This window comes from Taudactylus pleione, unplaced genomic scaffold (genome assembly GCF_031769625.1).
Source record: "Taudactylus pleione unplaced genomic scaffold, aTauple2 ptg000265l, whole genome shotgun sequence".
NCBI classification, from domain to species: Eukaryota; Metazoa; Chordata; class Amphibia; order Anura; family Myobatrachidae; genus Taudactylus; species Taudactylus pleione.
Window position 1 is genome coordinate 8,144,481 of NW_028284667.1, and position 14,290 is coordinate 8,158,770.

Consider the following 14,290-nt stretch of genomic DNA (forward strand, 5'->3'; position numbering starts at 1 on the left):
GTCTAATATGTCATTTCCCTGCCACATTCAGAAGCATGGTGTTGGCTGCACTGCAGGCGATCTGAAGATGCGATGAACGACGCTCGGGAGTGCACAATATTGCATACACACTGGACGATTTGTCGTTCCGATTCGCCTCAAAATTACAAATTGTCCAATATATCGTCTAGTGCGTACCCAGCTTTAGAGGCAATTGCCAGTAATGCCCCACTGCAGACTCAAACACTTGTGTAATAATTTTTACCCTGTAGTTGCTTAGAAAATGTACCAGAACTGAAATGATTGATACCTATAAAGTAGACCAGTTGTTCTACAACCTTTCTTCTACATTTAATGCCTGTCTTGGCTTGTATCCATTGTTTCCAAACCCAACAGCTGTCTTTTATAGAGGCGAATTAGCATTAAACCAGTGTTGCTTTTTCAAGGCTTTGGTTCCAAAAGAAACAATTTTTGAGGCGAATGTTTGAATAATAGTCTTGACGGAGAAGACTCAGATTAAAAACCTAAAATTGGAAAATTAAAAAGTACAAAATATATGTACACTTTGTAACCCTGTATGGTGATTTATGGCTTAAACAAGTAATAAAGTGGAACTACTGATATTTTCTTCTATGATGCAAGTGTTTGTTCAAAAACCGATATACATTAAATCCACTCATTCTATGACCACTAAAACAAGCAAACTGTGTAGAACTCTTTATAGTTCTGAAGTTGTTGTTAACGATTTCACTTTTATTTTGAGGGTGTGCTGGTCCAACGTTCTGTGTTTTGTGGTTTCTAAGAAAGTATGTTGGCCAAACTTATGTCTTCGGTCTACCCTTTTCAGTGTAAATAGTGAAAAGTATTATTTTTTTGCTGTGCTGCACAAAATATTATCCATTTGATACAACTGCAAACTAGGACTATGCAATTACAGAGTCTCAAATGTGAGCTGTTCTTTTCCTTTGCTTTAGACTAACATTTTTGTATTCCTATTTTATTTCTTATGTAACTAACCCTTTTCTTGCTTAGTTTCTATGTTAAGCATTTAAAAAGCCTGTTTCTTGTTTAAACGCTAGTGGTGCAGGATTTTCATTGTCATCTATACAGTGTATGGCGCTCTGTTAATAAAGAATATATATATATATATATATATATTTCATGTGATCTAACAGTTCTTTGTTGAGAAATGGGTGAGAATACACAATATGTAGTGACTTTAGATTGACAAGGTTAGAAAAAGCAAGATCCCCCAACTTCTGGTTGGTTTTCCTCCTAACTCCAGATAAAGCCCCTTTTGTCTTTTAAAATGAATGGATATTGCACATATCAAGGCATCTCCAAATAACTACACTGTTCTACATATTGCAGTATTCTAGCTGGGCTAATACGACCATGGTTTAATCTGATTGTCTGGCTGAATCGTTTGTGTGAATGGGGCTTTGGCTTTTGTTCACAACATGGTGTAACTCTCTCACAATGACTGGTCATGTGACACCATTGTGGTGGATGGAATAGTTCACATGGGAAACTGTCAGTTTGATGGTTCTTTTCTAACACTGCCACAGAATGGCTAATAGCAGTGATATGAATAAAATGCAGTGCTCTCAGACAATGTGTAAGTGTCATCATGCCATTAAATGTTTTTCTGAGTTCATTGGTTGCAACAGAAATGTATTATACACAAAACCACAAACTTTCAATTTTATCTATCTTGTTTTTGTGTATTGCCAAATCACTAGCAGCCTGTGTTTGAGAAACATGACCTAGCAACCTGTTTTTGAGAAAAATACTACAAAGATATTCAACAAATTTGTATATTTATTGGAGTGCTGAGAAAACAAAATGGGTGTTTGCACTTTTTTTTTAGCAGATACGTTTAGTTCTGAGAACATCCCAGGTAGGTGATGCTGCAGGTATAGGTACTTGGACTGATACGGAGGCAACTTTACTGGGCCTCTTTCACTCAAAAGACAAGACACTGCGTTCCAAGTATTTCCCATAACAAGGATTTTATGAAATAGAACTGCTCGGCACAAATGCATAGAAAACATAGTTGCCAACTGTTTGCAATTTTCAGGGACAACTTCTGATTTTCCGCATTTGACCATGAATGTTTTGTCACAGACAACGTTACTTAATGAAATAACTGCACAGTACCTCATTTGTTTCAGATGCTGATTTGCATTTCTCAGCTTCTGTTTGATATGCTGAAAATGTTAGAAAATACTACTTTAAAATAAAATTGCACTAGAACCTTGTTTGGTGGTCATGTGTATTTATCTATGCACATTATTTTGATGTGTTAAGGTGCAAACACGGTCAGATTTTCCTTCAGATCTGTATAATAACCATTTTAAAAATCGATTAAGCGTTCATATCTGAAGGAAAATCTGACATATCTGACATGTTTGTCAGATGAACGATGCGCTTGTCAGATAACGATATCTGACATCTGATGTTTTTGCAGTCAGTTTTGGACGGTTCCACTCATTTTAATGCAGTCAGAAATAGTTGAAATCGTTCATTTGACAAATCTGACAAATCTGACCGTGTGTATGCACCATTACTTTATAGTTTGATGTAATATGTATTAAACTATTTCGAGAATATCTGATGTCAAAAACTATTTATTGTTAGGTGCTTCTCCAGTCCTAGTATAAAAATAAGATCTAAAATATTATACAGCAATTCACTACACACAGAATGCTAATTGTGAATGCACAAGTAGAGTGAGCTAAATAAATGTACAGTACGCCTTGTCACAGGATATCACAAGTTTATCCAAAGTATTCCAAAGCAGTTTTATATAACACAGACTGTGGTATTATAGGTATATATTTGGTAATGACATACTAATACTTCACTATCTCTGCTGTGCTTGTCACACTCTTAGGGGTCAATCCAATTAGGTGAGAATTGCGAGTAGCGAGTTTTTCTTGAAACTTGCAGACTTCACACACATGCGCGCGCTCCCCAGAACTCTCCGATCCAATAAAAAATTCCCGTTCTCGGTACTTGCAGCGGAGGTTTGCGAATTGACTGCCAAATGAGATGTGAGAGAAGTTCATGACAAAAGTGGGGAGACCATCCTGGACCCTCCCCAAAATGTATAATTTCGTTAGCTGGACTGTATAGAAGGCTATTTGTGGGCATTAAGAAGGTACTGTTGGTTTTTAAATGGTGTCAAATGGCTGACTTTTTATTTTTTAAATACAAAGAAAAATTAAATGAAAAAAAAGTTTGCTTTTTATAATCTCAAACAAATTAAATGAAAACTGCAGAAAAGTAGTAGGAAAAATTTTGGGGTAAAAAAAAAATAGTTTTCAATGTAAAAATATATTGTAATTATATTTGGGGTGCCTAAACTAACAAAAAAGTTGATTTTTGGGGCCATTTGAGGGCAATTTTTTTATTTACCCCAGAAAATGGCATTTAATTATTAAACTAATTAAGCTAATTGAAAACTTCCAATTGACTGACTAGTCATTAGGGGGTGTCCAAGAGGTTCAGCATGGTGTCCCGACATTTTAACTTTAAAATAAAGCTTTTTCCTTTCCATCTTTCTCAGTCAGGGAGTTGCAAAAGGAAAAATGTGAGTTCAAGTGTGACTGGTTCAGTGCGAGATGCTAATTGGATTGCAAAATGAATTCGCTGTGCGAATTCGAAGAGAAAATAGCACCTTGCAATTTGCATCTAATTGGATTGACCCCCTTAATCTCACTCATAATAAGATTGGTTTCTGCTTTGTATTCTGAAACTGCTTAAATTTGGATATTTTACATTTTATTTGAAGGACTGTCAACATTTGCAGATTCCTTCATGCTAACTAGTATTAGTCTATGTAGCTGTGAGTGGGAGGCCACATTATTAGGATTATTAATGTTTACTTAAATATGTGATCCCTACACAGTTTTTGGGATCCACATATCAACAAATGATGACGGAACCTGCGGCCTGTATCAGATTGGAACCACTTTTTTGCAATGACGAGCACCGCATTACCTCTACATGCATAAATCTCCAATTTTTGCACAGATTATTATTCTGCTGACACTGGGTGATTCTGAGGATACAAAAGTCTGTAATTTGAGGCAACTGTGGAGAAGCCACCTGACTGCGAGAGGTAAGGGGCACATCCACTAGCAGACTGAAAACACTGCACGAATACGACATTGTAATCCTGCAGTCGTTTCACAATCTGTGCTGTGTCTACACTGAATGATCAGTCGTTCAGTGGAGACACCCTCCCTCATCCCTCAACATGGGCAATCTGTCCTTATCGGCAGATTGACCAGCATGTTCAGGCAATGATAGATATCAAAAAACGACCAGTGGGAGCGCGCATTGCTGGTCGTTTTCAAAATTTTCCTGGCCGATTTGTGAACGATTAATGAACGATATCGTTGATGTTCAATCGCTCATTTTAATCGGGTAGTGGATACCCGCCTTAAGAGGCCTCCAGTGTTTTTTGAGAGAGTGTTATTGGTGCTACATAATTGGAGAGTTATAATAATAAAGGTGGCTCCATTTTCTAGTTATTGCAGAAACAACATTTGGTAAGATAATGTTGGTATAGAAGTCTAAGTAAATGTGACATCAGCAAGGACGGAAACTATTAGACAGCATTAAAGTCAAAGCCATTCTGGGTGATGAATTTTATTCCATGGTGTAATATTTGTAGCGTGGTGGCTGCAGAATGTTCCAGGGTATCCATGCCCCCATGTACAAGGCATGGTAGGTTAACGCATAGTTCACTGAACATCAAATATATGTAACTATGTGTCATTACTGCCCAGTCCGTAGATCACAACCCAGTTGAATAGTGCCTGGCGTATCTAGTTTGGTGCAGTAGCCCCCATTAGAAAACCAAACATGAAGTAAAGAACAGTGTTGTATCTTTCCGACTGAGTTCCAGACCATTGTACACTCTATTCCAAACTAAGCTGTATAGTGAAGTGTGATGGGTTGTAATTCATGCCACATTTCTTAGAACTGGTGTGCAGGTAAAAGTACCGCGGGCAATAGAACCCATATAGCATTTTTTAGGTCAGGGACCATTAGTGGCCGCAAGCCACGGGACTAACAGTCCTGGCTTACTAACATCATTCGCTCATCACAAGGCTCTGAAATTTTTATTTCTAACATATTTGTATCAATTTATGGTAGGCTTTCTGCCCTTAGGAATACCGTCCAGCTATGAAGGAAGTGCATAGACAACAGTAAATGGCTGGAAAGATATCTTCATTCAAATTCCTTTTTTCTGCCACTGAAATGTTTTTGCAACCTTACTGGTCACCGATAAAGGACAACACTAGGCTACAATATGTTTAAAAGCTGTTGTAAAATGTCTCCGTACTTCTGTGACATGAACTGCGTTGGTTTTATACTGACACTTTGACAGTGTATGTAGCATTTGTTTTTACATTGACATCTTTGTCCTCTGTTCAGAATTTGCATTCACACTCTGACAAACACTCTGTTCTGAACAAGTATCTTTCTTTTATTAATTTTTTTAACGAATAATGAAAGCATTGACTGATCATATCTGCTGAGTCTCCCATTTTCCATTGTTAATGACTTGTCTGTGCCATTGTGTTCGTTAATTGGAAATTCAACTGGTTGCAGTAAAAGAAAAGTAATGAAATCGGGTAAATTTTTTGTGCATGTAAAATGTATCCATCATGCAGATATGAAAACAAGCATGCACATTAGTCACCTTTTTATTATTTTCTTTCTGTATGGAAAATGCTAATAAGCCTACACAGGTGATTGATGCATTGGCTGTGTGATCTCATGTGACAATTTATAGACCATTAAGAGCCAGTATTATTACATGTTTGAACACTTATAGCTTTTTCCACCTAAGTCCCGGATCTAACACGAGATTTGGAACACCGTTCCAAAACAGGTCAGACCCGGGACAGACCCCTTTTCCGCTGTGGCGCCAATCCGGGTTATTTCCGGATCAGTGACTTTCACTCTGCACATGGGTGCAGTGGAACACTTCTCCCCACACTTGGCGATGACATCATCTCCATGCACCGAGAAACCCAGAAGTACCCAAGCTGTAAACGGGACCCGGGTCGTCCGACCTAGGTTATACGTTTTACACTGCAGGGTTTCAAGGTTCGTTCCTGTGTTAATCCATGCAAGCTACCTGGGTTTAATTGCTGGGTCACACGACCCGGGAATCCAACTGTGGCCCTTTTTACACCTAGCAGCAACCCGGGTTAACCCTACAAATAACCTGGGTTTTAGCTGTAAAAGGGGTATTATATAGTCCCATGAACACAGTGAGCCTGGAACATAGAATACTCAAACTTTTTAATGCTTCATACGGCCAGAAAATGGCTACTATCTTGCAGGCATGCAGCATGTGTGATCCGTATGTGTCAAGATTTGTATGAATGATCTGGTAACACTATTTTTATGTTGCTGTGTTTGTTGTATATGTGGCTTAGGCCGAGTTTTATCACCAAACGAGTGATAAATATCACTATGGGCTCCATTTACTAAAGAGTTCTACTTGCAGTGATGATTTTCATTATGGTTCACTGCGTTATTTAAAATTTTTTAATGTGTATTTATTAAGACACATCCTAGGTGTGAGCGCTAATGAAGATTGCTCCTATTAGTGCTATTTTTCCTATGCAGATAGCGCTGATGATTTTTTTTTCTCCAACTTCCACTCTTTGCACATGCCCAGTGAGGGTTATGTCCAGCACATGCGCAGTGGTGGGGTAGGGTGTGGGCTTCCCATCGGTTAAGTGCATGGACGCACTGTACGACACTGACCCCTGCTTGGCAGTGGCAGCAACCTTCCTTCCAAGCCCAGCACACGGTGTTGTTTACTGGGCTGGAGAGACAGGCTGCTGCCACTGTCTCGCAGGGATGGAGACAGGCGAGTACTGCTGCGGCAGGGTGGAAGGGGGGGCCGCCGGCTACTGATGGAGGGAGGGCGCCGGGTGATGTGCACTCTACGAGAGAGAGAGAGAGAGAGAGAGAGAGAGAGAGAGATTCATTTAAGGAAAATGAATGGTAAGTTATCATTACCGTTCGTTAGTAAATAAAGGTTGCCATTTGTTCTCATGATAAAACGCTAACAAATAGCTCTATTATGCCCAAACCCTAAATGTGCATTACTAAATAGGATGAGGTGTTGCTTTTCATGTGCAACGAGTTGTAACAGCTGAAACTCGTTTGTACATGGAGCCCTATGTATGATAAATGGTTCTCCAGCCAATCGGCTCCCAATTGTCAGTTGGGAGCTGATTGGCTGGAGCACCATTATCCTACACAGTGTAATGTATCACTCGTTTTGGGGATAAAACTCGTTAATAAATGAGGCCCTTAGTCAGCAAAGAGTTTGAGCTCATAACGCCATGTGTTTCTCATGTACAAATAGAGTGAGCCACTCCTGTTCAGTGGAAGGGACATATGGGAAATACCTCTTAAAGCCCTTTAAGTCAAAGCTTAGTCTGTGGACTCTGATTGTGCGGAGACACACTTTCTACCTACAGACAATCCGCTCTGTAATTGTGCTTGCGCTAAAACGGGAATGATTTCAATTTTTCTTAATTTGGGAATTGCTTCTAGATCACCCTGGCATTTGTGCTCATGAAAGATTCCCCTGGTTGCATTCAACAAGGAAAGTCTGAATAATTTTCTCCTAGTAACCTCTGCGCAGCGTATGTTGATGCTACCAGGGGGGAAACCATAGGTGTCACGGCATAGAGATCAATGGACCTGTATGCTGCAATATTTTGCAGTTTTGTGTGCGCTGCTGTTTGGAGTTAAGTAAATGGGTATGTGCTCTAGTTTATCTCTGATGTCATAAGACTGAACTGCATTTAAAAAGTGTGGTAGCTGTAAAAAGCACAGCCAATGGAAATAGAACCCTGCAGATCAAAAAGCACTTTGGTTGTTGTATAGAGAATTAACATGTCAGTAGGTAGAAAGCCATAATTCATTATAACAGGCCAGTGATTTCAGAGCCTCCCTGCCGTTTATCTTTATATGATCACCACTTCTGGTAGGTCCACTTTATCATCCTGATGAAGCAAAGGGAATAAAGATCATGGGCACAGTGCAGACTAGAGTATTGTCAGATTGTGCAGCATAAATGGTGCATATTCACAATGCGCATGGCCTCAAAAAGAACTGCACATACATGCTCCAATGCGGACTTGTGTGCATCTGGCACTTGCACATTTTTTGTTTGTTTTTGTCATCAACAGGTTGTAGATGACTTGGTGGAGCCAGGCACGTCTCGAGCTACATATTATGGCTGTGTGTATAGGAGAAAATACGCTATTTTTGTGTGATTATTACTATTAGTTTAATTTGTCCATTTTGCAACTAACTCTGCTTTTTTTATTTTTTATTTTGCGCTTTTCTTTCTTTGTCTCTATCTCTCTCTCTGAGATGATTATACATTTGCTCACAGTTGTCAGTCTTAGAGTGTGTGGGTGTCAGCCATCAGCTGCTTGTAACAGGCAGCAGAAAAATGTTCCCGTTTCTATGACAAATTAGACTAGAAAATAAAATGCAGGGTAATTTTATTCTAGGGGCAATTGTTAGATTTTGGGCTGAGAGCAGTATGATTCTACTTCTGATTCATACGTTTAACTCTACTAAAATTATATTGAAGATTTAAAATCTGGTTAAAAATAATTTTCAATTGATTCTAACCTATCATATGCCAATAAAATGAATGAATAAAAAAGCCTGTCTGGAGCTAATTAAGCCTGCTGTTATAAGGTTCTCCTAATATGTGCAAATGTTAACATTACATCATAGTGATGAAGCAACCCCCCCAGGTGTTACCAGAGGTGATGCACAGGTCAGAGGTAGATCTAATGAGGCTAATATTTTGAGATGAGATTTGAGATGTTTGAAGAGTTATGTTTTGTGAAGACTTTACACTGACATTTACTGTAATGATATTTCGGGTCTTTAAGACTTTCATTGGTGTGCGTTGTCCTTACCAACCTCTCTAAATGTTCCCATTCATGTCTGGTATCGTTTATTCTTTCTTATTTGTGTACAGTGGAAATGATTTACAAATTCTGGCGCAAAGTACGCATGTATTCCTTGTTCACCATGGATACCTTCGCTTTGATGAAGATGAAAGCCTAGCACTTTGTATTTTTGAATCACAATGACTCTAAAGTAATAAGAACATAGTGTTCATTCTAGCACCCTGCACCTGTCACAACCCGAGCAGTTCCTCTTTCATGTCTGGGGTGTCGCTCTCTGCTTTGGAGCTTCTAGCACACTCAGCTGATGCAACAAACTTTTAGATACAGACCAGAGTGTGCTAGAAGCTCCAAAGCAGAGAGCAGCACCCCAGGATGGAAAGAGGAACTGCACTGGTTGTGACAGGTACAGGGTGCTAGAATGAACACTTAACATAGTTGACAATGATATGCAAACAGGTTTTGTTGCTCATATTTTCTCAAGTAGTTACTGTATGACAATGCATGGACAACTAGATGAAGAAATATTTTAATCTGTCCATTGGTAAATTACAGGAGTCTTTTCCTGCTGATTTCTAGGATATTGTCCATTGTCCTGGGCCTCCAAATCTGAGGCATGGGTGCACTCATTGCAAATAAAAAAAAAAGTATTAGGAAACTTAATTATCATTATTTTATTTTTTTTCTAACTTTGCAAAATGAATCTAATTTCAGAATAGTCTTAGATTCCTACTAGGAGATAATCAATTTTACATGAAATACTCTTAGGGGCCCATACATCAACAAACATTTGGGTCAATTCAGCGTTTTGCTGCTGATTTTGTTAAAAAATCTGCAATGTATAGTGTTCACCGATTCAAACCAAAAAATTATCGGAATCACAATTTCCAACATGTTGGATTTTGCTGACTAATCATGGCTCTAGATTGGCAGTGTATGGTAGCGTTCAGCCGATACAACAATCCATGTATAGTAAAATAAGGCACTTTCACGATTCGCAGATCTGAGCTTTGATGAAAATGATAAGCGAATCGCTGGAAAACATTGGCACTGTATGGACACATATTGGTGTATCAGAGAATTGTTAAATCGAGACAAATAAAGTGGAATCGTTTTTTGAGAATGTTGGTACATGGGCTCCTTTACATAAACCCCCCAAAAAATTCTTCTTAGATACAGCCATATAAAATTTTGGATTTCAGTAGTCTGAAATTTGATAGGGCTACACACACACACACACAAAGCTCTAGGCGTACTGCTAATAACATTTTTATCAAAACTATTCTGCCAACAGATGGCGCCACAGATAAACGTCTTGGGTGGAATACATCTATTTCAATGTAGTTTTTATGAAGGGATTAGTGTACAGTAGTGTTATAAAACTTCTCATTACAACCATATATATTGTAGGTGTTAAGTTTTCTCCTCTCCTTACCCAGCTAACAATCTTGAAGCAGAGCTCCACTACTCGTTCTTCTAATGGTGCGTACACAGGTAGCGATTTAAATGATCGATTTGAACGATATCGATATCGTTAGTTATCGTTCAAATTGGTCATTTAAATTGTTCCTACCACTTTAACATCGACCAGCGATGCGCGACCAGGTATGGACGATGGCGATATCTGCCGTGCATGCCGGTCAACTTGCTCAATATCAAGCAGGTTTACTATAGGGACCCGCAATTGTTGATCGCAAGTCACTATAGTCATCGGTAAGTATGTGGTGTGCTGGGTGATCAATATACATCATCCAGCACACCAGGGAGGGTGCATGACGATCAGCCAGTGATATCGTATTGCTGGCTGATCGCTACGTGTGTATGCACCATAAAATGGCTTTCTTCTGGTTACAGGAGGAATGGCTGCAGATATATTCTCCCAGGAAAGTATGAAATGCAATGCCCCATAATATCCTCAGGTTGTAAGGCACTGCACTGCATAAATTATAATGACAAAGACTAGCATCTTCACAAAAAAGATCAAAGCTCTCTGGCTCAAATATGTTTCATTTTATACAACCTGTTGCATAAATGTGATTTTGCTGTGTAATGTTGACTATCTGCTTTTTTGTTTTGAACATTGGAAAGAATTGAAAAAAATCAGAGTTTCATAAAAGTAGGGCGTGCTTGTGAACCCAATTGGAACATTAGTAAGAATCATTAATACTTGTTATTTCAGCATGAATAGTACTGTTGTGAACCATTAACGATTGCTACCGATTTGCAATCTCAATGTGGCAAACAAATTCTACTGGCTGAAATCAAGGTGATGCATGACTATCCTCTCTCTGTGCACTTCAACTGGTCCTAGAGAGATGCAGGATGTGTCGAAGGGCAGCATAGTGCAAGTTTTTCAAACACATTTAATGGCTTGAATATCCCACAAATACAATACATTTTTCCATGATTGTGCTACTCTTTATCATTCATGGGAGTTGCAGCATGAGTGGACTAGTTAGGACAAGTAATAAAGCGTGCAGTAAGATATTTGTACTAGATAACAAACTCCTGATGTCATACATTAATATAAATAAGAGATATTTCCCTGGTAAGATAACTTGCTAATAGGTTGGTGCCTAAACCTGGCTCAGTTAGAGTAGTAACTAATATTAATCCATTGGGATTACTATAACACAATTGCTTGTATTGCCTTGTTTACTGTGACTAATTCATAAAATAATGATTTTTTTATATAGGACTCCAAGTGCTTTACATTTTGCGTTCAAAAAACACAAGACCAAATATAAGATTAAGAGAAATGAGAACTAAGCATTTGGGTGGTATTCACAATAAGATAAAGCACAAAAGTCTAACTTCTTTCCACGATAAGGAAAAGGCGCCTAATAGCTCCCATTGAGCTACGACCGCCTAAAAACAATTTAATTCCCCCTAAACAGGGCCGAGTGAGCCGTGCCGTTGCGCAGAGCCACTCACCCAGGGCCGCTGCATCTGGCTGGCAAGGTTCCTGGAACGGCACACTGCAGCCAGAATCGCTGCTGCAGTGCCGGCCGTACTGTCCAGATGTGGACACTGCAGATCTTACAGTCCCCCCGAGCATCTTGAGAATGCTCCTGGCAGTGCTGTAATTCCTGGCGCTACCGCCCCCTTTCCTTCTTCATGATGTCATGCACCCAGGGGGTGTGACTGGCACAAGGCACAGTACAGCGTTTAGTTTGCGCACAAGCCTAAATATTTTTAAAACCTGGCTTGTTGGGGTGCCTTGTTTGTGAACCACTGGTCTATAGGGGATGTAGTCGCATCCTGGCATGCGGGATGCCGACTGTCTTAATACCGGTGCTGAAATCCCGGTACCAGCATCCCGACACCAGTCTGCATCCCATAGGTAAATATTGGGGTCTAAGGAGGAGGGGGAGGTTTGGCTAGCGGGGTTAGGGTTAGGCACTAGGGGGATGGTTAGGCACTGGGGAGGGAGGGTTAGGATTAGAGTGCGGGGAGGGGGAGGTTAGGTTTAGGCACTAGGGGGAGGTTAGGTTTAGGTACTAGGAAGGGGGGGGGTTAGGTTTAGGCATCGGTGAGGGTTAGGGTAGGGATTATAAAAGTTTTAACCTTTTTAGCATCCTATGGGTGTCGGTATTCAGGCTGTCGGTATTCTGAACAGCGGTATCCCGACAGCCGGGATATCATACCCAACCCATCTATAGATATGTTTCCACAACTAGTGAGAGTCACAAAACATGCTTGTGCTAGAGTTACCTAGCAGAGCGCCACCTGGTGGCAACTTCTAGTCTATGCTACTTGCAGCTCACAGTTGTTTATGTAGTCCGATTACAAACTCTCCTAATAATTTCAAATGCGTGATCCGTATAGACAATGTAACTAAATAATACAGGAGATCAAGTTATAAAAGCACATTACAATTTAAACCTGGTAGAACAGTAGCTGATCTGATGTGAACCTTCTGGCCAAGAGCATTGCGACCTGTCTAACATACCCAAGAAGGACTTCCAAGGCAGAGAAATGAGAACTGTTTTCTGATTGGTCGATGGGTGTGGTTTATGTAAATTACTTAAAGAATGCTGCTAACATGCTAAAACTACAGCAGTTTATATGATTTTCAAACATTAAGTAAGAACTACAGCCTTATTATTATTATTCTGTGTTATACAGTCGATTTTGAATGCTATAATGACTTTGAAAATTTGGTCTCCCATGTTTTAAAGAGGAGCTGCTATAGGCTGGTCTTTCATGAAAACAAGCATATGTTAAGACTATACTTTCAGGGATCATTTCTATAGGTTTAATCTTTGGAAATGTGCTCTAAAGTGTCCAGACCATACAACCATGATGAAGAGCTTGAGTGTTTTCTTCTGAGCGTGAAGTGAGCTTATAGTGCTGTTTTACTGCAGCTACTATTTGCTTTTGATGACCGTTCCACTTTCTCTTTGGGAGAGTTGGAGGAAGGAAACACAAGCTGAGTGGTTGTTTTACTACAGTCAAAGAAAGAAACATCATGTGGTGTTGAAGTGTGGATTATATGTAATAAGAATACACTTCTATTAATATAGTGGTAATTCTTTATTTCATAGGTATAATAGGATTAAGTATAAAATAAATTTTGATCAAAGTAATTACATCTCTACTAGGGATTGAGTAGACTTATTTTTATTTTATTTTACTATTATCTCTGTGTAAATGTAAAGGTGCCTACACACTTACCCCACTCACGATGCGTTGCGCGTCCCCGCTGGTCGCACATCGCATAGCCAGATCTGATGTGCTGTAGGGCAGATCTGGCAATCTGGGACACAACGCACAGGAAAAAAACTCATGGATGCAGGATAGATCGTTTGAAGATGGACCAAATCTGGTGCAGGACTGCTGGGGAAACTTGATCAGTAAGTGTGTAGGCACCTTAACTGTTGTGCTATATATGTGAAATTATGCTCGGCTAAAAATACTAACACAATTAATTAATTTAAATACCATTATTTATACATCTTCAGAATGTTTTTGAGTAGGGATAGCCATCAGTATGGTTACCATCGATGGCAAACTAAAAAGTGGCCATCGATGGTAGCAACTATTCAATGGATGACCATCGATGGTCATCTCTGTTCTATGACTGACTGGGCCAGTGGGCCATTCAAAACTGGGGGCGTGGCTTTGTGGCTGTCAGGGGGTGGAGCTATGCACCTTGAAAAAAAATATATAGTGAGATTTATTGTGCACTTTTATGTATTTAAGTGATTTATAATCTGTGACACCATTTTGATGTTGCCTTAGGTTTTGTTTCTGGACCTCCAGCAGCCTTGTTCCTTTTCCCCGTAACCGTAGACTTGGAGCTCTTTAATAGACAGCAGAGGGCCCCA

At 39.6% G+C, this 14,290-nt stretch overlaps 1 protein-coding gene and 1 non-coding gene across 3 annotated transcripts in view; both read left to right on the forward strand.

Moving 5' to 3' along the window:
* Nucleotides 1-14,290, forward strand: part of GPM6B (glycoprotein M6B) — a 128,585-nt gene that overhangs the window by 9,046 nt on the left and 105,249 nt on the right. The gene's annotated exons all lie outside the window — the stretch shown is intronic.
* Nucleotides 13,186-13,401, forward strand: LOC148513997 (small nucleolar RNA U3). Its single transcript, XR_015880127.1, has one exon. It is a non-coding gene; the product is annotated as a small nucleolar RNA U3 (small nucleolar RNA).